The sequence below is a fragment of the Pseudophryne corroboree genome, chromosome 1 (genome assembly GCF_028390025.1).
Source record: "Pseudophryne corroboree isolate aPseCor3 chromosome 1, aPseCor3.hap2, whole genome shotgun sequence".
In the NCBI taxonomy this organism is placed as follows: domain Eukaryota; kingdom Metazoa; phylum Chordata; class Amphibia; order Anura; family Myobatrachidae; genus Pseudophryne; species Pseudophryne corroboree.
The window spans coordinates 360,440,764-360,465,394 of NC_086444.1; the positions used below are offsets into that span (position 1 = coordinate 360,440,764).

The window sequence follows — 24,631 nt, forward strand, 5'->3', positions numbered from 1 at the left end:
CTTGTGTCGCTTAGCTTAGTCACACAGCGACCTTGGTGCGCCTCTTTTTTTCTTTGCATCACGTGCTGTTTGGGGACAATTTTTTTGAAGTGCCATCCTGCCTGACACTGCAGTGCCACTCCTAGATGGGCCAGGTGTTTGTGTCGGCCACTTGTGTCGCTTAGCTTAGTCACACAGCGACCTTGGTGCGCCTCTTTTTTTCTTTGCATCATGTGCTGTTTGGGGACAATTTTTTTGAAGTGCCATCCTGCCTGACACTGCAGTGCCACTCCTAGATGGGCCAGGTGTTTGTGTCGGCCACTTGTGTCACTTAGCTTAGTCACACAGCGACCTTGGTGCGCCTCTTTTTTTCTTTGCATCATGTGCTGTTTGGGGACTATTTTTTTGAAGTTCCATCCTGCCTGACACTGCAGTGCCACTCCTAGATGGGCCAGGTGTTTGTGTCGGCCACTTGTGTCGCTTAGCTTAGCCATCCAGCGACCTCGGTGCAAATTTTAGGACTAAAAATAATATTGTGAGGTGTGAGGTGTTCAGAATAGACTGGAAATGAGTGGAAATTATGGTTATTGAGGTTAATAAAACTATGGGATCAAAATGACCCCCAAATTCTATGATTTAAGCTGTTTTTTAGGGTTTTTTGTAAAAAACACCCAAATCCAAAACACAGCCGAATCCGACAAAAAAATTTCGGTGAGGTTTTGCCAAAACGCGTCCGAATCCAAAACACGGCCGCGGAACCGAATCCAAAACCAAAACACAAAACCCGAAAAATGTCCGGTGCACATCACTAATATATATCATATTTCCAAGTGCTGCATATGGTTCAATGGTTCAGCACTCAGTCACCTGTGTACTGTTGCCAAAATAAGCATAATATCCCAGTGTGGAATCCCCTGGACAGGCGAATCACTGCATAGATATACTGTATATCCGTAAAATATATCATCACTGCACAGCACTTCTGAATTTTTACATCCAGACTTTAATTTTCCAACGTCCCCCATCGTCAGTATAAATATTCAAAAACCAATATACCTTTGTATATTTATTCCGTTGAGAGGGCATGGTTGACCCCAAAATATTGAGAAATGTAGAGTCTGCATTCAAAAATCGTGATGTGCCGTGCAGTGAGATATTATATATATGATATATATAATTTATGGATATATATATATCCGTGCAATGATTTTATATATATATATATATATAATATACACACACATACATACAGTATATGTACGGACCCTCCCCCCCCCCCCTACCCTCCCAGGGAAATCCTGCGTTTGCCACTGAGGGTGATAAGGGAGGCATGTTCAGATCCTGGGAGCGTAGACACAAACAAATAAAATGAATCACAATTACAGTGCACCACCTCTCGCACATTCTTCCCCGACACAGCTGATCCATGCTCCAGCAGGGCCTATTAAACAAGCCTGGGTAAATTGTACCCACTCCCAAGTGTCTGCATCTATGTGTATGTGCATCTTTCCCTGTACATTTGTGTTATGTATGCCTGTTTCTCCTATCTTTCATTGGTGATAGTGCGGCCCCGCCCCTTAACTATTATTATTTTTGCCAGTTTATCAAAATTCTATTATCAGAGCAACCAACCAGGTAATGAGTTAAAAGTAAAGTGATAGTTATTGCCAGGTTTGTGCCTTGCTTACCTACTGTGCATGCAGGGCCATCTTAACAGCAGTGTAGTCCCCTGGGCAAAGCAATGCACTGGGGCCCATACCCATCCTACAGCGGTAGGAGTGGAGGGTGCTATCAGCAGCAGCTTTGATGTTCCACGGACGGTAGGGGGTGTTCTATCTTCCACTTAGCATGTAAGACCCTGGATCAGTCATTTCTGCTAATTACTCCTTTACTGCACAGATGGTGGAAGATGGGGCGGGAGGGAGAACATTAAACTGTAGAAGAGGGCATTGGGCTGAATGAAGGGGCCCCAGTGTGGTAGAGGGTGTTTAATACGCCGGGGTGGGATGAATAGTGGAGTGGACTTAATATTCATCATTTTATGGTGAGAGGGCAGCTTGCTTGACTGCAGATATAGGAAAAAACAATGGTTCCCTAATGCACACCGAGTGAAAAATATTACTACATAATAGTCAGATTATACGGAGATCTTGGTTGCGTATATCTGCAGATATAGGGTTAAGCCCCAGGCCGATCGACAAGGCCTCTTCGTCACTGGGGGTCCCTAATACTAGGTATGGGTCCGGGGTGCAGGACCCCATCATCTCGGCACAGGTCGGCTACCCCAGGTCAGCACACAGGTGAAAATTAATAAGGGTTAATAGGAAGCACAGAAGTGCTATGTAAGTGGTGTGATTAAAATAATACAAAAATATATACAAAGTGATAGGGAAAATCATAAGTGTTAATAAAGTGTTAGGGTGTGCCGACCTGAAGCAGCCCAGCCACACCGACACAGGGGCCACCACACCCCACACCCACCCCATAAATAATTACAAATATGTCTGGGTTGAATTCCCAGTGTAAGGCCATATGGTAATGGCTCCTACAGCATCTGAGAGCCAGCTTACCTGGAGATACCCCTAGCTTCTCCTATGGCAGTCTAGAGTCAGCCATCCCTCCTAATGCTGACCCTTCCATGCCTCTCAATACAATACAAAAAATGGTGAGCTGCTCAATCAGATAGTGATGTCACTCAGGTGCTAAAAGGGAGGGGTAATTCTGTGTAGGAAAAAACAATGGTTCCCTAATGCACACCGAGTGAAAAATATTACTACATAATAGTCAGATTATACGGAGATCTTGGTTGCGTATATCTGCAGATATAGGGTTAAGCCCCAGGCCGATCGACAAGGCCTCTCCGTCACTGGGGGTCCCTAATACTAGGTATGGGTCCGGGGTGCAGGACCCCATCATCTTGGCACAGGTCGGCTACCCCAGGTCAGCACACAGGTGAAAATTAATAAGGGTTAATAGGAAGCACAGAAGTGCTATGTAAGTGGTGTGATTAAAATAATACAAAAATATATACAAAGTGATAGGGAAAATCATAAGTGTTAATAAAGTGTTAGGGTGTGCCGACCTGAAGCAGCCCAGCCACACCGACACAGGGGCCACCACACCCCACACCCACCCCATAAATAATTACAAATATGTCTGGGTTGAATTCCCAGTGTAAGGCCATATGGTAATGGCTCCTACAGCATCTGAGAGCCAGCTTACCTGGAGATACCCCTAGCTTCTCCTATGGCAGTCTAGAGTCAGCAATCCCTCCTAATGCTGACCCTTCCATGCCTCTCAATACAATACAAAAAATGGTGAGCTGCTCAATCAGATAGTGATGTCACTCAGGTGCTAAAAGGGAGGGGTAATTCTGTGTAGGAAAAAACAATGGTTCCCTAATGCACACCGAGTGAAAAATATTACTACATAATAGTCAGATTATACGGAGATCTTGGTTGCGTATATCTGCAGATATAGGGTTAAGCCCCAGGCCGATCGACAAGGCCTCTCCGTCACTGGGGGTCCCTAATACTAGGTATGGGTCCGGGGTGCAGGACCCCATCATGTCGGCACAGGTCGGCTACCCCAGGTCAGCACACAGGTGAAAATTAATAAGGGTTAATAGGAAGCACAGAAGTGCTATGTAAGTGGTGTGATTAAAATAATACAAAAATATATACAAAGTGATAGGGAAAATCATAAGTGTTAATAAAGTGTTTTAGGGTGTGCCGACCTGAAGCAGCCCAGCCACACCGACACAGGGGCCACCACACCCCACACCCACCCCATAAATAATTACAAATATGTCTGGGTTGAATTCCCAGTGTAAGGCCACATGGTAATGGCTCTTACAGCATCTGAGAGCCAGCTTACCTGGAGATACCCCTAGCTTCTCCTATGGCAGTCTAGAGTCAGCAATCCCTCCTAATGCTGACCCTTCCATGCCTCTCAATCAGGCCCGGCGACAGGGGGGGTCAAAGGGGACACCCGTACCGGGCCCCAACGTTGTGAGGGGCCCCAAGGATCTGGGCATCAACCATGGCATCAAGCTGTGTCAGTGCAACACGTAGGATGGGGTAAAATTTAAATGGATTGCGCTGGCCGGAAGAGAGCCGTGGCACTGTATAGTTGATAACTCCGTCGGTGGAACCCATACGTGCACGCAGGGGGGGTTTCCGAGTACCTAGAAACCCCCCCTGGCCGCCGATCCATCTGCGCTGCTGATCGTTTTTTGTGTGTGTATACAGCGTGAGGAACTGACAGGCTGCAGCAGCTCCATCCTTACACAGAGACGCTTGCTTCTTGGTGCCTGTAGAGGGAGCTGCAGTGACAGCGCAGCACACAGCTCCTCTCAGGAGGTACTGTACTTGTACGTGAGGTGAAAGAGAAAAAGGCTGGTGACGGTGAGGGCACTGGGTAGGCAGTGGATGTGTCCAATACTCTCACTGAATCCAGGTGGGTGTTAGATACTGTATGTTGGGATTGAAGGAGAGGCCGGTGGTGTGTAATAAAATAGGCTGGCTGGGGGGGATGGTGATGGAAGGCTGTAGTTACTTATAATGGTGTGTGTATGTATGGCATGTGTAGTGTGTGTGTATGCAAAGCATGCTATATGCATGTATAGTGTGTGTGTATGTATACTATGAATGCATGTATACTGTGGGTGTATGTATGCATGTATACTGTATGTATGCTATGCGTATGTATACTGTGTATGTATGTATGTATGCAGTGTGTATGTATGCTGCGTGCATGTATACTGTATGTATGCTGCATGCATGTATAGTCTGTGTGTGTGTTTGTATGTATGCTGTGTGCATGTATACTATGTGTGCTATATTGTGTGTGTGTGTGTGTGTGTGTGTGTGTGTGTGTGTGTGTGTGTGTGTGTGTGTATGCTACTGTATGTGTATGTACGGTGGTCCGCCACTCCTCTGACATTCAAAATAATACTCAAGTGCCCTCTGTAAATAATTATAATCCCGATAAAAAAGGCAGGTGCACTCAGATATTACAAAAAAACTGTAATGATGCAAAGTCACAGCATATCCACGTTTCGGGGGCCCGTAGCCCTGACATGTTGATATGCTGTGACTTTGCATCATTACAGTTTTTTTGTAAAATCTGAGTGCACCTGCCTTTTTTACTGGGATTATATACAGTATATTCAAACACAGTACATGTATACCCACCCACACATATACGTATACAAACACATGAATACATACATGTACGGAAACCCCCCTATGGAAATCCTGCGTTTGCCACTGGAACCCCCCCCCCCTCTCTGCGGCGGTAACCCAGCCACTGCCCACAGTCACCTGTCCGTGTCCCACTGTGTGCGTAGATATCACATGACGCATCCATGCGACGCTACACCCTTCACTTACTCCCCGCCTTTCACAGTTCACTTAAGTCTTTGCAGTGGCGACGGTCCTAAGAGGAGCCCAGTCCAGTGCCCAGGAGAAACACTGGACTGCAGGAGAAACAGCCCAGGCAGCTTGGAACTGGAGGATAGCAGTGGTATTTTGGTAAGTGACAGCAGTCAGAGTGTGGAAACGCTGTCACGCAGTGTCTCTCATGAGCCAGAGCATACAATGTTTTAAAAATCAAACAAACCAGATAATATTCAATAATGCAATGCTATTTCAAAGTAATGCAGCATATTTTTATTAAAGTGCATAGTGAATATTATCTGTGTTTTTTTATAATATTTAAAAAAACATTCAATATGCAATGTAATAAAAATATACTGCACTACTGCTGAGGATATGCTATAACACTATCTGCATTTTCAATAGAAGATCTCTACCTGATAGCAGTGACATTAGTGGTTTTTATTAATATTGTTGAATTGTCGGCATAATGTTATTTTAGAATTAAATAACATTATGCCAGCAATTCAACAATATTAATAACAAATACTAATTTCACTGGTAGAGGACTTCTATTCAAAGTGCAGATAATATATTATGGTCCACTTTGCTCAGCAGTAGTGCAGTGTACTGTATGTATAGTAACATCCCTAACTGTGTGGAGTTTGTATATTCTCCCCATGCTTGTGTGGGTTTCCTCTGGGTACTTGAGTGTCCTCCCACACTCCAAAGATATACTGTGTGTAAATCAGTGTGTGTACACTAGAGATGAGCGGGTTCGGTTTCTCTGAATCCGAACCCGCCCGAACTTCATGGTTTTTTTCACGGGTCCGAGCAGACTCGGATCCTCCCGCCTTGCTCGGTTAACCCGAGCGCGCCCGAACGTCATCATGACGCTGTCGGATTCTCGCGAGACTCGGATTCTATATAAGGAGCCGCGCGTCGCCGCCATTTTCACACGTGCATTGAGATTGATAGTGAGAGGACGTGGCTGGCGTCCTCTCCATTTAGATTATAAGAGAGAGAGATTTACTGGAGCTTAGGACTAGGAGGAGTACTGTAGAAGTGTAGAGAGTGCAGAGAGTTTACTAGTGAGTGACCACCAGACAGTAGAGATGAGCGCCGGAAATTTTTCGGGTTTTGTGTTTTGGTTTTGGGTTCGGTTCCGCGGCCGTGTTTTGGGTTCGACCGCGTTTTGGCAAAACCTCACCGAATTTTTTTTGTCGGATTCGGGTGTGTTTTGGATTCGGGTGTTTTTTTCCAAAAAACCTAAAAAACAGCTTAAATCATAGAATTTGGCGGTCATTTTGATCCCAAAGTATTATTAACCTCAAAAACCATAATTTCCACTCATTTTCAGTCTATTCTGAATACCTCACACCTCACAATATTATTTTTAGTCCTAAAATTTGCACCGAGGTCGCTGTGTGAGTAAGATAAGCGACCCTAGTGGCCGACACAAACACCGGGCCCATCTAGGAGTGGCACTGCAGTGTCACGCAGGATGGCCCTTCCAAAAAACCCTCCCCAAACAGCACATGACGCAAAGAAAAAAAGAGGCGCAATGAGGTAGCTGTGTGAGTAAGATTAGCGACCCTAGTGGCCGACACAAACACCGGGCCCATCTAGGAGTGGCACTGCAGTGTCACGCAGGATGTCCCTTCCAAAAAACCCTCCCCAAACAGCACATGACGCAAAGAAAAAAAGAGGCGCAATGAGGTAGCTGTGTGAGTAAGATAAGCGACCCTAGTGGCCGACACAAACACCGGGCCCATCTAGGAGTGTCACTGCAGTGTCACGCAGGATGTCCCTTCCAAAAAACCCTCCCCAAACAGCACATGACGCAAAGAAAAAAAGAGGCGCAATGAGGTAGCTGTGTGAGTAAGATAAGCGACCCTAGTGGCCGACACAAACACCGGGCCCATCTAGGAGTGGCACTGCAGTGTCACGCAGGATGTCCCTTCCAAAAAACCCTCCCCAAACAGCACATGACGCAAAGAAAAAGAAAAGAAAAAAGAGGTGCAAGATGGAATTGTCCTTGGGCCCTCCCACCCACCCTTATGTTGTATAAACAAAACAGGACATGCACACTTTAACCAACCCATCATTTCAGTGACAGGGTCTGCCACACGACTGTGACTGATATGACGGGTTGGTTTGGACCCCCCCCAAAAAAGAAGCAATTAATCTCTCCTTGCACAAACTGGCTCTACAGAGGCAAGATGTCCACCTCATCATCACCCTCCGATATATCACCGTGTACATCCCCCTCCTCACAGATTATCAATTCGTCCCCACTGGAATCCACCATCTCAGCTCCCTGTGTACTTTGTGGAGGCAATTGCTGCTGGTCAATGTCTCCGCGGAGGAATTGATTATAATTCATTTTAATGAACATCATCTTCTCCACATTTTCTGGATGTAACCTCGTACGCCGATTGCTGACAAGGTGAGCGGCGGCACTAAACACTCTTTCGGAGTACACACTTGTGGGAGGGCAACTTAGGTAGAATAAAGCCAGTTTGTGCAAGGGCCTCCAAATTGCCTCTTTTTCCTGCCAGTATAAGTACGGACTGTGTGACGTGCCTACTTGGATGCGGTCACTCATATAATCCTCCACCATTCTATCAATGTTGAGAGAATCATATGCAGTGACAGTAGACGACATGTCCGTAATCGTTGTCAGGTCCTTCAGTCCGGACCAGATGTCAGCATCAGCAGTCGCTCCAGACTGCCCTGCATCACCGCCAGCGGGTGGGCTCGGAATTCTGAGCCTTTTCCTCGCACCCCCAGTTGCGGGAGAATGTGAAGGAGGAGATGTTGACAGGTCGCGTTCCGCTTGACTTGACAATTTTGTCACCAGCAGGTCTTTCAACCCCAGCAGACTTGTGTCTGCCGGAAAGAGAGATCCAAGGTAGGCTTTAAATCTAGGATCGAGCACGGTGGCCAAAATGTAGTGCTCTGATTTCAACAGATTGACCACCCGTGAATCCTTGTTAAGCGAATTAAGGGCTCCATCCACAAGTCCCACATGCCTAGCGGAATCGCTCCGTGTTAGCTCCTCCTTCAATGTCTCCAGCTTCTTCTGCAAAAGCCTGATGAGGGGAATGACCTGACTCAGGCTGGCAGTGTCTGAACTGACTTCACGTGTGGCAAGTTCAAAGGGCATCAGAACCTTGCACAACGTTGAAATCATTCTCCACTGCGCTTGAGACAGGTGCATTCCACCTACTATATCGTGCTCAATTGTATAGGCTTGAATGGCCTTTTGCTGCTCCTCCAACCTCTGAAGCATATAGAGGGTTGAATTCCACCTCGTTACCACTTCTTGCTTCAGATGATGGCAGGGCAGGTTCAGTAGTTTTTGGTGGTGCTCCAGTCTTCTGTACGTGGTGCCTGTACGCCGAAAGTGTCCCGCAATTCTTCTGGCCACCGACAGCATCTCTTGCACGCCCCTGTTGTTTTTTAAAAAATTCTGCACCACCAAATTCAAGGTATGTGCAAAACATGGGACGTGCTGGAATTTGCCCATATTTAATGCACACACAATATTGCTGGCGTTGTCCGATGCCACAAATCCACAGGAGAGTCCAATTGGGGTAAGCCATTCCGCGATGATCTTCCTCAGTTGCCGTAAGAGGTTTTCAGCTGTGTGCGTATTCTGGAAAGCGGTGATACAAAGCGTAGCCTGCCTAGGAAAGAGTTGGCGTTTGCGAGATGCTGCTACTGGTGCCGCCGCTGCTGTTCTTGCGGCGGGAGTCCATACATCTACCCAGTGGGCTGTCACAGTCATATAGTCCTGACCCTGCCCTGCTCCACTTGTCCACATGTCCGTGGTTAAGTGGACATTGGGTACAACTGCATTTTTTAGGACACTGGTGAGTCTTTTTCTGACGTCCGTGTACATTCTCGGTATCGCCTGCCTAGAGAAGTGGAACCTAGATGGTATTTGGTAACGGGGGCACACTGCCTCAATAAATTGTCTAGTTCCCTGTGAACTAACGGCGGATACCGGACGCACGTCTAACACCAACATAGTTGTCAAGGCCTCAGTTATCCGCTTTGCAGCAGGATGACTGCTGTGATATTTCATCTTCCTCGCAAAGGACTGTTGAACAGTCAATTGCTTACTGGAAGTAGTACAAGTGGGCTTACGACTTCCCCTCTGGGATGACCATCGACTCCCAGCAGCAACAACAGCAGCGCCAGCAGCAGTAGGCGTTACACGCAAGGATGCATCGGAGGAATCCCAGGCAGGAGAGGACTCGTCAGAATTGCCAGTGACATTGCCTGCAGGACTATTGGCATTCCTGGGGAAGGAGGAAATTGACACTGAGGGAGTTGGTGGGGTGGTTTGCGTGAGCTTGGTTACAAGAGGAAGGGATTTACTGGTCAGTGGACTGCTTCCGCTGTCACCCAAAGTTTTTGAACTTGTCACTGACTTATTATGAATGCGCTGCAGGTGACGTATAAGGGAGGATGTTCCGAGGTGGTTAACGTCCTTACCCCTACTTATTACAGCTTGACAAAGGGAACACACGGCTTGACACCTGTTGTCCGCATTTCTGGTGAAATACTTCCACACCGAAGAGCTGATTTTTTTGGTATTTTCACCAGGCATGTCAACGGCCATATTCCTACCACGGACAACAGGTGTCTCCCCGGGTGCCTGACTTAAACAAACCACCTCACCATCAGAATCCTCCTGGTCAATTTCCTCCCCAGCGCCAGCAACACCCATATCCTCCTCATCCTGGTGTACTTCAACACTGACATCTTCAATCTGACTATCAGGAACTGGACTGCGGGTGCTCCTTCCATCACTTGCAGGGGGCGTGCAAATGGTGGAAGGCGCATGCTCTTCACGTCCAGTGTTGGGAAGGTCAGGCATCGCAACCGACACAATTGGAGTCGGACTCTCCTTGTGGATTTGGGATTTCGAAGAACGCACAGTTCTTTGCGGTGCTACTGCTTTTGCCAGCTTTAGTCTTTTCATTTTTCTAGCGAGAGGCTGAGTGCTTCCATCCTCATGTGAAGCTGAACCACTAGCCATGAACTTAGGCCAGGGCCTCAGCCGTTCCTTGCCACTCCGTGTGGTAAATGGCATATTGGCAAGTTTACGCTTCTCCTCCGACAATTTTATTTTAGGTTTTGGAGTCCTTTTTTTACTGATATTTGGTGTTTTGGATTTGACATGCTCTGTACTATGACATTGGGCATCGGCCTTGGCAGACGACGTTGCTGGCATTTCATCGTCTCGGCCATGACTAGTGGCAGCAGCTTCAGCACGAGGTGGAAGTGGATCTTGATCTTTCCCTAATTTTGGAACCTCAACATTTTTGTTCTCCATATTTTAATAGGCACAACTAAAAGGCACCTCAGGTAAACAATGGAGATGGATGGATTGGATACTAGTATACAATTATGGACGGGCTGCCGAGTGCCGACACAGAGGTAGCCACAGCCGTGAACTACCGCACTGTACTGTGTCTGCTGCTAATATATAGACTGGTTGATAAAGAGATAGTATACTCGTAACTAGTATGTATGTATAAAGAAAGAAAAAAAAACCACGGTTAGGTGGTATATACAATTATGGACGGGCTGCCGAGTGCCGACACAGAGGTAGCCACAGCCGTGAACTACCGCACTGTACTGTGTCTGCTGCTAATATATAGACTGGTTGATAAAGAGATAGTATACTCGTAACTAGTATGTATGTATAAAGAAAGAAAAAAAAAACACGGTTAGGTGGTATATACAATTATGGACGGGCTGCCGAGTGCCGACACAGAGGTAGCCACAGCCGTGAACTACCGCACTGTACTGTGTCTGCTGCTAATATAGACTGGTTGATAAAGAGATAGTATACTCGTAACTAGTATGTATGTATAAAGAAAGAAAAAAAAACCACGGTTAGGTGGTATATACAATTATGGACGGGCTGCCGAGTGCCGACACAGAGGTAGCCACAGCCGTGAACTACCGCACTGTACTGTGTCTGCTGCTAATATATAGACTGGTTGATAAAGAGATAGTATACTCGTAACTAGTATGTATGTATAAAGAAAGAAAAAAAAACCACGGTTAGGTGGTATATACAATTATGGACGGGCTGCCGAGTGCCGACACAGAGGTAGCCACAGCCGTGAACTACCGCACTGTACTGTGTCTGCTGCTAATATATAGACTGGTTGATAAAGAGATAGTATACTCGTAACTAGTATGTATGTATAAAGAAAGAAAAAAAAACCACGGTTAGGTGGTATATACAATTATGGACGGGCTGCCGAGTGCCGACACAGAGGTAGCCACAGCCGTGAACTACCGCACTGTACTGTGTCTGCTGCTAATATATAGACTGGTTGATAAAGAGATAGTATACTCGTAACTAGTATGTATGTATAAAGAAAGAAAAAAAACCACGGTTAGGTGGTATATACAATTATGGACGGGCTGCCGAGTGCCGACACAGAGGTAGCCACAGCCGTGAACTACCGCACTGTACTGTGTCTGCTGCTAATATATAGACTGGTTGATAAAGAGATAGTATACTCGTAACTAGTATGACTATAAAGAAAGAAAAAAAAATCACGGTTAGGTGGTATATACAATTATGGACGGGCTGCCGAGTGCCGACACAGAGGTAGCCACAGCCGTGAACTACCGCACTGTACTGTGTCTGCTGCTAATATATAGACTGGTTGATAAAGAGATAGTATACTCGTAACTAGTATGTATGTATAAAGAAAGAAAAAAAAACCACGGTTAGGTGGTATATACAATTATGGACGGGCTGCCGAGTGCCGACACAGAGGTAGCCACAGCCGTGAACTACCGCACTGTACTGTGTCTGCTGCTAATATAGACTGGTTGATAAAGAGATAGTATACTCGTAACTAGTATGACTATAAAGAAAGAAAAAAAAACCACGGTTAGGTGGTATATACAATTATGGACGGGCTGCCGAGTGCCGACACAGAGGTAGCCACAGCCGTGAACTACCGCACTGTACTGTGTCTGCTGCTAATATATAGACTGGTTGATAAAGAGATAGTATACTCGTAACTAGTATGTATGTATAAAGAAAGAAAAAAAAACCACGGTTAGGTGGTATATACAATTATGGACGGGCTGCCGAGTGCCGACACAGAGGTAGCCACAGCCGTGAACTACCGCACTGTACTGTGTCTGCTGCTAATATAGACTGGTTGATAAAGAGATAGTATACTCGTAACTAGTATGTATGTATAAAGAAAGAAAAAAAAACCACGGTTAGGTGGTATATACAATTATGGACGGGCTGCCGAGTGCCGACACAGAGGTAGCCACAGCCGTGAACTACCGCACTGTACTGTGTCTGCTGCTAATATAGACTGGTTGATAAAGAGATAGTATACTCGTAACTAGTATGTATGTATAAAGAAAGAAAAAAAAACCACGGTTAGGTGGTATATACAATTATGGACGGGCTGCCGAGTGCCGACACAGAGGTAGCCACAGCCGTGAACTACCGCACTGTACTGTGTCTGCTGCTAATATAGACTGGTTGATAAAGAGATAGTATACTCGTAACTAGTATGACTATAAAGAAAGAAAAAAAAACCACGGTTAGGTGGTATATACAATTATGGACGGGCTGCCGAGTGCCGACACAGAGGTAGCCACAGCCGTGAACTACCGCACTGTACTGTGTCTGCTGCTAATATAGACTGGTTGATAAAGAGATAGTATACTACTAATATTATATATACTGGTGGTCAGGTCACTGGTCACTAGTCACACTGGCAGTGGCACTCCTGCAGCAAAAGTGTGCACTGTTTAATTTTAATATAATATTATGTACTCCTGGCTCCTGCTATAACCTATAACTGGCACTGCAGTGCTCCCCAGTCTCCCCCACAATTATAAGCTGTGTGAGCTGAGCACAGTCAGATATATATATACATTGATGCAGCACACTGGGCTGAGCAGTGCACACAGATATGGTATGTGACTGAGTCACTGTGTGTATCGTTTTTTTCAGGCAGAGAACGGATATATTAAATAAAACAAACAACTGCACTGTCTGGTGGTCACTGTGGTCGTCAGTCACTAAACTCTGCACTCTCTTCTACAGTATCACAGCCTCAGGTCAATCTCTCTCTCTCTCTCTCAACCCTAATCTAAATGGAGAGGACGCCAGCCACGTCCTCTCCCTATCAATCTCAATGCACGTGTGAAAATGGCGGCGACGCGCGGCTCCTTATATAGAATCCGAGTCTCGCGAGAATCCGACAGCGTCATGATGACGTTCGGGCGCGCTCGGGTTAACCGAGCAAGGCGGGAGGATCCGAGTCTGCTCGGACCCGTGAAAAAAACATGAAGTTCGTGCGGGTTCGGATTCAGAGAAACCGAACCCGCTCATCTCTACCAGACAGTGCAGTTTATTTAATATATCCGTTCTCTGCCTGAAAAAAGCGATACACACAGTGACTCAGTCACATACCATATCTGTGTGCACTGCTCAGGCTCAGCCCAGTGTGCTGCATCATCTATATATATTATATATCTGTCTGACTGCTCAGCTCACACAGCTTATAATTGTGGGGGAGACTGGGGAGCACTGCAGTGCCAGTTATAGGTTATAGCAGGAGCCAGGAGTACATAATATTATATAGTGAGTGACCACCAGACAGTGCAGTTTATTTAATATATCCGTTCTCTGCCTGAAAAAAGCGATACACACAGTGACTCAGTCACATACCATATCTGTGTGCACTGCTCAGGCTCAGCCCAGTGTGCTGCATCATCTATATATATTATATATCTGTCTGACTGCTCAGCTCACACAGCTTATAATTGTGGGGGAGACTGGGGAGCACTGCAGTGCCAGTTATAGGTTATAGCAGGAGCCAGGAGTACATAATATTATATTAAAATTAAACAGTGCACACTTTTGCTGCAGGAGTGCCACTGCCAGTGTGACTGACCAGTGACCTGACCACACTGACCACCAGTATAGTTAGTAGTATACTTATATTGTGATTGCCTGAAAAAGTTAAACACTCGTCGTGTGACTTCACTTGTGTGTTGTTGTTTTTTTTTATTCTATAAAAATAAAACTCATTCTGCTGACAGACAGTGTCCAGCAGGTCCGTCATTATATAATATATAATATATACCTGTCCGGCTGCAGTAGTGATATATATATATTTTTTATATCATTTATCATCCAGTCGCAGCAGACACAGTACGGTAGTTCACGGCTGTGGCTACCTCTGTGTCTGCACTCGGCAGGCAGTCCGTCCATAATTGTATACCACCTAACCGTGGTTTTTTTTTCTTCTTTATACATACATACTACTACGACATCTCTTTATCAACCAGTCTATGGCCCTCATTCCGAGTTGTTCGCTCGGAGATTTTCATCGCATCGCAGTGAGAATTCTCTTAGTGCGCATGCGCAATGTTCGCACTGCGACTGCGCCAAGTAACTTTACTATGAAGAAAGTAAGTTTACTCACGGCATTTTCTTCGCTCCGACGTTCGCATTGTGATTGACAGGAAATGGGTGTTACTGGGCGGATGCACGGCGTTTCAGGGGCGTGTGGCTGAAAACGCTACCGTTTCCGGGAAAAACGCAGGAGTGGCCGGAGAAACGGTGGGAGTGCCTGGGCGAACGCTGGGTGTGTTTATGACGTCAGCCAGGAACGAAAAGCACTGAACTGATCGCACAGGCAGAGTAAGTCTGAAGCTACTCAGAAACTGCTAACTCGTTTGTAATCGCAATATTGCGCGTACGTCGGTCGCAATTTTAAGAAGCTAAGATTCACTCCCAGTAGGCGGCGGCTTAGCGTGTGTAACTCTGCTAAATTCGCCTTGCGACCGATCAACTCGGAATGAGGGCCTATATTAGCAGCAGACACAGTACAGTACGGTAGTTCACGGCTGTGGCTACCTCTGTGTCTGCACTCGGCAGGCAGTCCGTCCATAATTGTATACCACCTAACCTTTTTCTTTGCATCATGTGCTGATTGGGGAGGGTTTTTTGGAAGGGACATCCTGCGTGACACTGCAGTGCCACTCCTAAATGGGCCCGGTGTTTGTGTCGGCCACTAGGGTCGCTAATCTTACTCACACAGTCAGCTACCTCATTGCGCCTCTTTTTTTCTTTGCGTCATGTGCTGTTTGGGGAGGGTTTTTTGGAAGGGACATCCTGCGTGACACTGCAGTGCCACTCCTAGATGGGCCCGGTGTTTGTGTCGGCCACTAGGGTCGCTAATCTTACTCACACAGCTACCTCATTGCGCCTCTTTTTTTCTTTGCGTCATGTGCTGTTTGGGGAGGGTTTTTTGGAAGGGACATCCTGCGTGACACTGCAGTGCCACTCCTAGATGGGCCCGGTGTTTGTGTCGGCCACTAGGGTCGCTAATCTTACTCACACAGCTACCTCATTGCGCCTCTTTTTTTCTTTGCGTCATGTGCTGTTTGGGGAGGGTTTTTTGGAAGGGCCATCCTGCGTGCCACTCCTAGATGGGCCCGGTGTTTGTGTCGGCCACTAGGGTCGCTAATCTTACTCACACAGCTACCTCATTGCGCCTCTTTTTTTCTTTGCGTCATGTGCTGTTTGGGGAGGGTTTTTTGGAAGGGACATCCTGCGTGACACTGCAGTGCCACTCCTAGATGGGCCCGGTGTTTGTGTCGGCCACTAGGGTCGCTTATCTTACTCACACAGCGACCTCGGTGCAAATTTTAGGACTAAAAATAATATTGTGAGGTGTGAGGTATTCAGAATAGACTGAAAATGAGTGTAAATTATGGTTTTTGAGGTTAATAATACTTTGGGATCAAAATGACCCCCAAATTCTATGATTTAAGCTGTTTTTTAGTGTTTTTTGAAAAAAACACCCGAATCCAAAACACACCCGAATCCGACAAAAAAAATTCGGTGAGGTTTTGCCAAAACGCGTTCGAACCCAAAACACGGCCGCGGAACCGAACCCAAAACCAAAACACAAAACCCGAAAAATTTCAGGCGCTCATCTCTAGTGTACACGTGTTTAGGGCAGACTAAATGGGCCAAGTGGTTCTTATCTGCTGTCAAATTCTCTATTTCTTTGTGTTCACCTGAACAATACACCTATATGGCAATACATTTATTGGCACATGCAAGGGACGGATGTGCGGGTCTGATATCCGGGGGGGGGGGGGGGGGGGGGGGGAGGGGGAGGGGGAGGTGTTTGGAGGGAAGAGGGGGGCCCCAGAGGTATCCGTGTACCGGGCCCCGAGATTTCTCTATCGTCCTAGTGGATGCTGGGGTTCCTGAAAGGACCATGGGGGAATAGCGGCTCCGCAGGAGACAGGGCACAAAAAGTAAAGCTTTAGGATCAGGTGGTGTGCACTGGCTCCTCCCCCTATGACCCTCCTCCAAGCCTCAGTTAGATTTTTGTGCCCGGCCGAGAAGGGTGCAATCTAGGTGGCTCTCCTAAAGAGCTGCTTAGAAAAGTTTAGCTTAGGTTTTTTATTTTACAGTGAGTCCTGCTGGCAACAGGATCACTGCAACGAGGGACTTAGGGGAGAAGAAGTGAACTCACCTGCGTGCAGGATGGATTGGCTTCTTTGGCTACTGGACATTAGCTCCAGAGGGACGATCACAGGTACAGCCTGGATGGTCACCGGAGCCTCGCCGCCGGCCCCCTTGCAGATGCTGAAACAAGAAGAAGGTCCAGAATCGGCGGCATGAAGACTCCTCAGTCTTCTTAAGGTAGCGCACAGCACTGCAGCTGTGCGCCATTTCCTCTCAGCACACTTCACACGGCAGTCACTGAGGGTGCAGGGCGCTGGAAGGGGGGCGCCCTGGGAGGCAATGAAAACCTATTTTTGGCTAAAAATACCTCACATATAGCCTCCGGGGGCTATATGGAGATATTTAACCCCTGCCAGAATCCGTTAAGAGCGGGAGACGAGGCCGCCGAAAAAGGGGCGGGGCCTATCTCCTCAGCACACAGCGCCATTTTCCCTCACAGAAAAGCTGGAGGGAAGGCTCCCAGGCTCTCCCCTGCACTGCACTACAGAAACAGGGTTAAAACAGAGAGGGGGGGCACTAATTTGGCGTTAGAAATATATAAAAAAGATGCTATAAGGGAAAACACTTATATAAGGTTGTCCCTATATAATTATAGCGTTTTTGGTGTGTGCTGGCAAACTCTCCCTCTGTCTCTCCAAAGGGCTAGTAGGTCCTGTCCTCTATCAGAGCATTCCCTGTGTGTGTGCTGTGTGTCGGTACGTGTGTGTCGACATGTATGAGGACGATGTTGGTGAGGAGGCGGAGCAATTGCCTGTAATGGTGATGTCACTCTCTAGGGAGTCGACACCGGAATGGATGGCTTATTTAGGGAATTACGTGATAATGTCAACACGCAGCAAGGTCGGTTGACGACATGAGACGGCCGACAAACAATTAGTACCGGTCCAGACGTCTCAAAAACACCGTCAGGGGTTTTAAAACGCCCGTTTACTTTAGTCGGTCGACACAGACAGGGACACTGAATCCAGTGTCGACGGTGAATAAACAAACGTATTCCTTATTAGGGCCACAAGTTAAGGGCAATGAAGGAGGTGTTACATATTTCTGATACTACAAGTACCACAAAAGAGGGTATTATGTGGGATGTGAAAAAACTACCGTAGTTTTTCCTGAATCAGATAAATTAAATGAAGTGTGTGATGATGCGTGGGTTCCCCCCGATAGAAAATATGGGCGGTATACCCTTTCCCGCCAGAAGTTAGGGCGCGTTGGGAAACACCCCTTAGGGTGGATAAGGCGCTCACACGCTTATCAGAATAAGTGGCGGTACCGTCTATAGATAGGGCCGTCCTCAAGGAGCCAGCTGACAGGAGGCTGGAAAATATCATAAAAAGTATATACACACATACTGGTGTTATACTGCGACCAGCGATCGCCTCAGCCTGGATGTGCAGAGCTGGGGTGGCTTGGTCGGATTCCCTGACTAAAAATATTGATACCCTTGACAGGGACAGTATTTTATTGACTATAGAGCATTTAAAGGATGCATTTCTATATATGCGAGATGCACAGAGGGATATTTGCACTCTGGCATCAAGAGTAAGTGCGATGTCCATATCTGCCAGAAGATGTTTATGGACACGACAGTGGTCAGGTGATGCAGATTCCAAACGGCACAAAGGTGTATTGCCGTATAAAGGAAGAGGAGTTATTTGGGGTCGGTCCATCGGACCTGGTGGCCACGGCAACTGCTGGAAAATCCACCGTTTTTTACCCTAAGTCACATCTCTGCAGAAAAAGACACCGTCTTTTCAGCTTCAGTCCTTTCGTCCCTATAAGAGTCATATCTGCCCAGGGATAGAGGAAAGGGAAGAAGACTGCAGCAGGCAGCCCATTCCCAGGAACAGAAGCGTTCCACCGCTTCTGACAAGCTCTCAGCATGACGCTGAGACCGTACAGGACCCCTGGATCCTACAAGTAGTATCCCAGGGGTACAGATTGGAATGTCGAGACGTTTCCCCTGCGCAGGCTCCTGAAGTCTGCTTTACCAAGGTCTCCCTCCGACAAGGAGGCAGTATGGGAAACAATTCACGAGCTGTATTCCCAGCAGGAGTTAATTAAATTACCCCTCCTACAACAAGAAAAGGGGTATTATTCCACACTATATTGTGGTACTGAAGCCAGAAGGCTAGGTGAGACCTATTCTAAATCTAAAAAAATTTGAACACTTACAAAGGTTCAAATCAAGATGGAGTCACTCAGAGCAGTGATAACGAACCGGGAAGAAGGGGACTATATGGTGTCCCGAGACATCAGGGATGCTTACCTCCATGTCCCAAATTTGCCCTTATCACTAAGGGTACCTCAGGTTCGTGGTACAGAACTGTCACTATCAGTTTCAGACGCTGCCGTTTGGATTGTCCACGGCACCCCGGGTCTTTACCAAGGTAATGGCCGAAATGATGGTTCTTCTTCGAAGAAAAGGCGTCTTAATTATCCCTTACTTGGACGATCTCCTGATAAGGGCAAAGTCCAGGGAACAGTTGGAGGTCGGAGTAGCACTATCTCGGATACTGTTACAACAGCAGGGGTGGATTCTAAATATTCCAAAATCGCAGCTGATCCCGACAACAAGTCTCCTGTGCTTAGGGATGATTCTGGACACAGTCCAGAAAAAGGTGTTTCTCCCGGAAGAGAAAGCCAGGGAGTTATCCGAGCTAGTCAGGATCCTCCTAAAATCAGTGCATCATTGCACAAGGGCCATGGTAAAAAAATGGTGACTTCCTTCGAAGCAATTCCAGTCGGCAGATTTCATGCAAGAACTTTTCAGTGGGATCTGCTGGACAAATGGTCCGGATCGCATCTTCAGATGCATCAGCGGATAACCCTATATCCAAGGACAAGGGTGTCTCTCCTGTGGTGGTTACAGAGTGCTCATCTTCTAGAGGGCCGCAGATTCGGCATTCAGTTTTGGATGTTGGTGACCACGGAGGCCAGCCCGAGAGGCTGGGGAGCAGTCACACAAGGAAAAAATTTCCAGGGAGTGTGATCAAGTCTGGAGACTTTTCTCCACATAAATATAGCTAAGGGTAAATTTATAATGCTCTAAGCTTAGCAAGACCTCTGCTTCAAGGTCAGCCGGTATTGATCCAGTGGGATAAAACATCACGGCAGTCGCCCACGTAAATAGACAGGGCGGCACAAGAAGCAGGAGGGCAGTGGCAAAAACTGCAAGGACTTTTCGCTGGGCGGAAAATCATGTGATAGCACTGTCAGCAGTGTTTCATTCCGGGAATGGAAACTGGGAAGCAGACTTCCTCAGTAGGCACGACCTCCACCCGGCAGAGTGGGAACTTCATGGGGAAGTTTTCCACATGATTGTAAACCGTTGGGAATTACCAAAGGTGGACATGATGGCGTCCCGTCTGAACAAAAAACGGGACAGGTATTGCGCCAGGTTAAGAGACCCTCAGGCAATAGCTGTGGACGTTCTGGTAACACCGTGGGTGTACCAGTCGGTGTATGTGTTCCATCCTCTGCTTTTCATACCTAAGGTACTGAGAATTATAAGACGTAGAGGAGTAAGAACTATACTCATGGCTCCGGATTGGCCAAGAAGGACTTGGTACCCGGAACTTCAAGAGATGCTCACAGAGGACTTATGGCCTCTGCCGCTAAGAAGGGACTTGTTTCAGCAAGTACCATGTCTGTTCCAAGACTTACCGCAGCTGCGTTTGACGGCATGGCGGTGGAACGCCGGATCCTAAGGGAAAAGGCATTCAGGAAGAGGTCATTCCTACCCTGGTCAAAGCCAGAAAGGAGGTGACCGCACAACATTATCACCACATGTGGCGAAAATATGTTGCGTGGTGTGAGGCCAGGAAGGCCCCACGAAGAAATTTCAACTCGGTCGATTCCTGCATTTCCTGCAAACAGGAGTGTCTATGGGCCTCAAATTGGGGTCCATTAAGGTTCAAATTTCGGCCCTGTCGATTTTTCTTCCAGAAAGAATTGGCTTCAGTTCCTGAAGTCCAGAAGTTTGTCAAGGGAGTATTGCATATACAACCCCCTTTTGTGCCTCCAGTGGCACTGTGGGATCTCAACGTAGTTCTGGGATTCCTCAAAACACATTGGTTTAAAACCAGTCAAATCTGTGGATTTGAAGCATCTCACATGAAAAGTGAACATGCTCTTGGACCTGGCCTGGACCAGGCGAGTGTCAAATTGGTGGTTTTTTTCTCAAAAAAGCCCATATCTGTTTGTCCATTCGGACAGGGCAGAGCTGCGGACTCGTCCCCAGTTCTCTCCCTAAGGTGGTGTCAGTGTTTCACCTGAACCAGCTTATTGTGGTGTCTTGCGCCTACTAGGGACTTGGAGGACTCCAAGTTGCTAGATGTGGTCAGGGCCCTGAAAATATAGGTTCCAGGACGGCTGGAGTCAGGAAAACTGACTTGCTGTTATCCGGTATGCACCCAACAAACTGGGTGCTCTTGCTTCTAAGCAGACTTTTGCTAGTTGGATGTGTAATACAATTCAGCTTGCACATTCTGTGGCAGGCCTGCCACAGCCAAAATAGGTAAATGCCCATTCCACAAGGAAGGTGGGCTCATCTTGGGCGGCTGCCCGAGGGGTCTCGGCTTTACAACTTTGCCGAGCGGCTATTTAGTCAGGGGCAAACACGTTTGTAAAATCCTACAAATTTGATAACCTGGCTAAGGAGGACCTGGAGTTCTCTCATTCGGTGCTGCAGAGTCATCCGCACTCTCCCGCCCGTTTGGGAGCTTTGGTATAATCCCCATGGTCCTTTCAGGAACCCCAGCATCCACTAGGACGATAGAGAAAATAAGAATTTACTTACCGATAATTCTATTTCTCGGAGTCCGTAGTGGATGCTGGGCGCCCATCCCAAGTGCGGATTATCTGCAATACTTGTACATAGTTACAAAAATCGGGTTATTATTGTTGTGAGCCATCTTTCAGAGGCTCCGCTGTTATCATACTGTTAACTGGGTTCAGATCACAGGTTTTACAGTGTGATTGGTGTGGCTGGTATGAGTCTTACCCGGGATTCATAAATCCTTCCTTATTGTGTACGCTCGTCCGGGCACAGTATCCTAACTGAGGCTTGGAGGAGGGTCATAGGGGGAGGAGCCAGTGCACACCACCTGATCCTAAAGCTTTACTTTTTGTGCCCTGTCTCCTGCGGAGCCGCTATTCCCCCATGGTCCTTTCAGGAACCCCAGCATCCACTACGGACTCCGAGAAATAGAATTATCGGTAAGTAAATTCTTATTTTCTGTTGCCGGCCCTGCTCTCAATACAATACAAAAAATGGTGAGCTGCTCAATCAGATAGTGATGTCACTCAGGTGCTAAAAGGGAGGGGTAATTCTGTGTAGGAAAAAAACAATGGTTCCCTAATGCACACCGAGTGAGAAATATTACTACATAATAGTCAGATTATACGGAGATCTTGGTTGCGTATATCTGCAGATATAGGGTTAAGCCCCCAGGCCGATCGACAAGGCCTCTCCGTCTGCAGATATACGCAACCAAGATCTCCGTATAATCTGACTATTATGTAGTAATATTTTTCACTCGGTGTGCATTAGGGAACCATTGTTTTTTCCTACACAGAATTACCCCTCCCTTTTAGCACCTGAGTGACATCACTATCTGATTGAGCAGCTCACCATTTTTTTTATTGACTGCAGATATCTCCAGTTCCCGAAAACAGATTACTTAGCTTTTGGGATAAAAAACTAGAGTCCCACCTTTCAGGGGGTTCTGGGGACTTGGGGATCAGAGTTCAGGAGCAAGAGCAATCCACCAACAAAAATATAAAACTGCATGCCAGGCATGTGGAGCTGGAGCAGGGACCAGCTGCTGGGAGGCTGATATCTCTGGTTCTAGGATTAGTAGAGACAAGCTGCCAGTGTCCACCGAAAGGTGAGAGTCCTGAGATATCTGGCTGGGAAGAGCAATTAACAGGCTCAGATGGGGACTACTGCTTTGAAGTCAGATATCTCCGGTTTTTTACTCCTGGGGCCCTTTGGCAACTGCCCATTGAGCCCATACGAAAAGACAGCCCTGTGTGCATGCACAGACAGCTTGTAGATGCATATGCAAGTATAGGCTAAATGACTTCAGGCTAACGCTGTCTACAGATAGGGTTAGCTACCCATGCCAGGATCTTGCTAAACAGGCTAATTTTATAGTCCCAAAAGCTATGGGGACTGCTTATGAGTGAGAGATTGTCAGTAGTAACAGAGTGTAGTACATTAGTGTGCTTTTCTGGTTTGCGAACAAACCTGAATAAGGTCCATATTAACAGAACCGGCCCTAGGCATAGACAAAATAGGCAAATACCTAGGGCATTTGGAATGCCTAGGGGCACAAGCAGCTTCTGCTGATGAAAAACAGGATTTTAATACCTACCGGTAAATCCTTTTCTCCTAGTCCGTAGAGGATGCTGGGGTACACTTCAGTACCATGGGGTATAGACGGTTCCGCAGGAGCCATGGGCACTTTAAGACTTTTCAAGGGTGTGAACTGGCTCCTTCCTCTATGCCCCTCCTCCAGACCTCAGTATAGGAACTGTGCCCAGGGAGACGGACATTTCGAGGAAAGGATTTACTTTTAAATTAATGGTGAGATTCATACCAGCTCACACCTCAACCATGCCGCACAACATGGCATTCAACACAACACATGCCAACGGGCATGAACAATCTTTGCAGCAACATGCTGAAAATAACCGTAACACAACACTTGTGTAACTACAAACTAATAACTGCAGGTAAAGTACGCACTGGGTCGGGCGCCCAGCATCCTCTACAGACTAGGAGAAAAGGATTTACTGGTAGGTATTAAAATCCTGTTTTCTCATACATCCTAGAGGATGCTGGGGTCCACTTCAGTACCATGGGGTTATACCAAAGCTCCAGTACGGGCGGGAGAGTGCGGATGACCCTGCAGCACCGATTGACCAAAGTTGAGGTCGTCATCGGCTAAGGTGTCAAACTTGTAAAACTTTGCAAACGTGTTTGCCCCTGACCAAGTAGCTGCTCGACAAAGTTGTAACGCCGAGACCCCCCGGGCAGCCGCCCAGGATGAGCCCACCTTTCTAGTAGAATGGGCATTTACCGACTTCGGTATCGGCAATCCTGCTGTGGAATGAGCGTGCTGAATCGTCCCTCTGATCCAGCGCGCAATGGTCTGCTTAGAAGCAGGACACCTAATCTTGTTGGGAGCATACAGGATAAACAGAGCCTCAGTTATCCGTATCCTAGCTGTTATTGTGACATAAATCTTCAAAGCTCTAACCACATCAAGAGACTTTGACGCAGAGAAGGTGTCAGTAGCCACTGGCACCACAATAGGCTGGTTTATATGGAAAGACGAAACCACCTTAGGAAGAAATTGTTGGCGAGTTCTCAACTCCACCCTATCTTTATGGATGATCAGGTAAGGACTCTTGTGAGAAAAGGCCCCCAACTCAGACACCCGCCTTGTGGATGCCAAGGCCAAGAGCATCACCACTTTCCAAGTGAGAAACTTCAATTCTAGCTCCTGCAGAGGTTCAAACCAATCTGATTGAAGGAACTGCAACACAACATTAAGGTCCCATGGTGCCACCGGAGGCACAAATGGAGGTTGGATGTGCAGCACCCCTTTCACGAACGTCTGAACTTCTGGAAAGGAGGCCAATTGTTTTTGAAAGAAAACTGACAAGGCCGAAATCTGAACCTTGATTGAACCCAATC

General features: G+C 47.0%; 1 long non-coding RNA gene across 1 annotated transcript in view; it reads left to right on the top strand.

Annotated features, from left to right (window-relative positions):
- Positions 1-4,241: 4,241 nt before the first annotated feature.
- Positions 4,242-24,631, top strand: part of LOC135069910 (uncharacterized) — a 35,752-nt gene continuing 15,362 nt past the window's right edge. The window contains exons 1-2 of the long non-coding RNA XR_010256140.1: positions 4,242-4,437; positions 5,389-5,513. This is a non-coding gene — a long non-coding RNA (uncharacterized LOC135069910). The remainder of the gene's footprint in view (positions 4,438-5,388; positions 5,514-24,631) is intronic.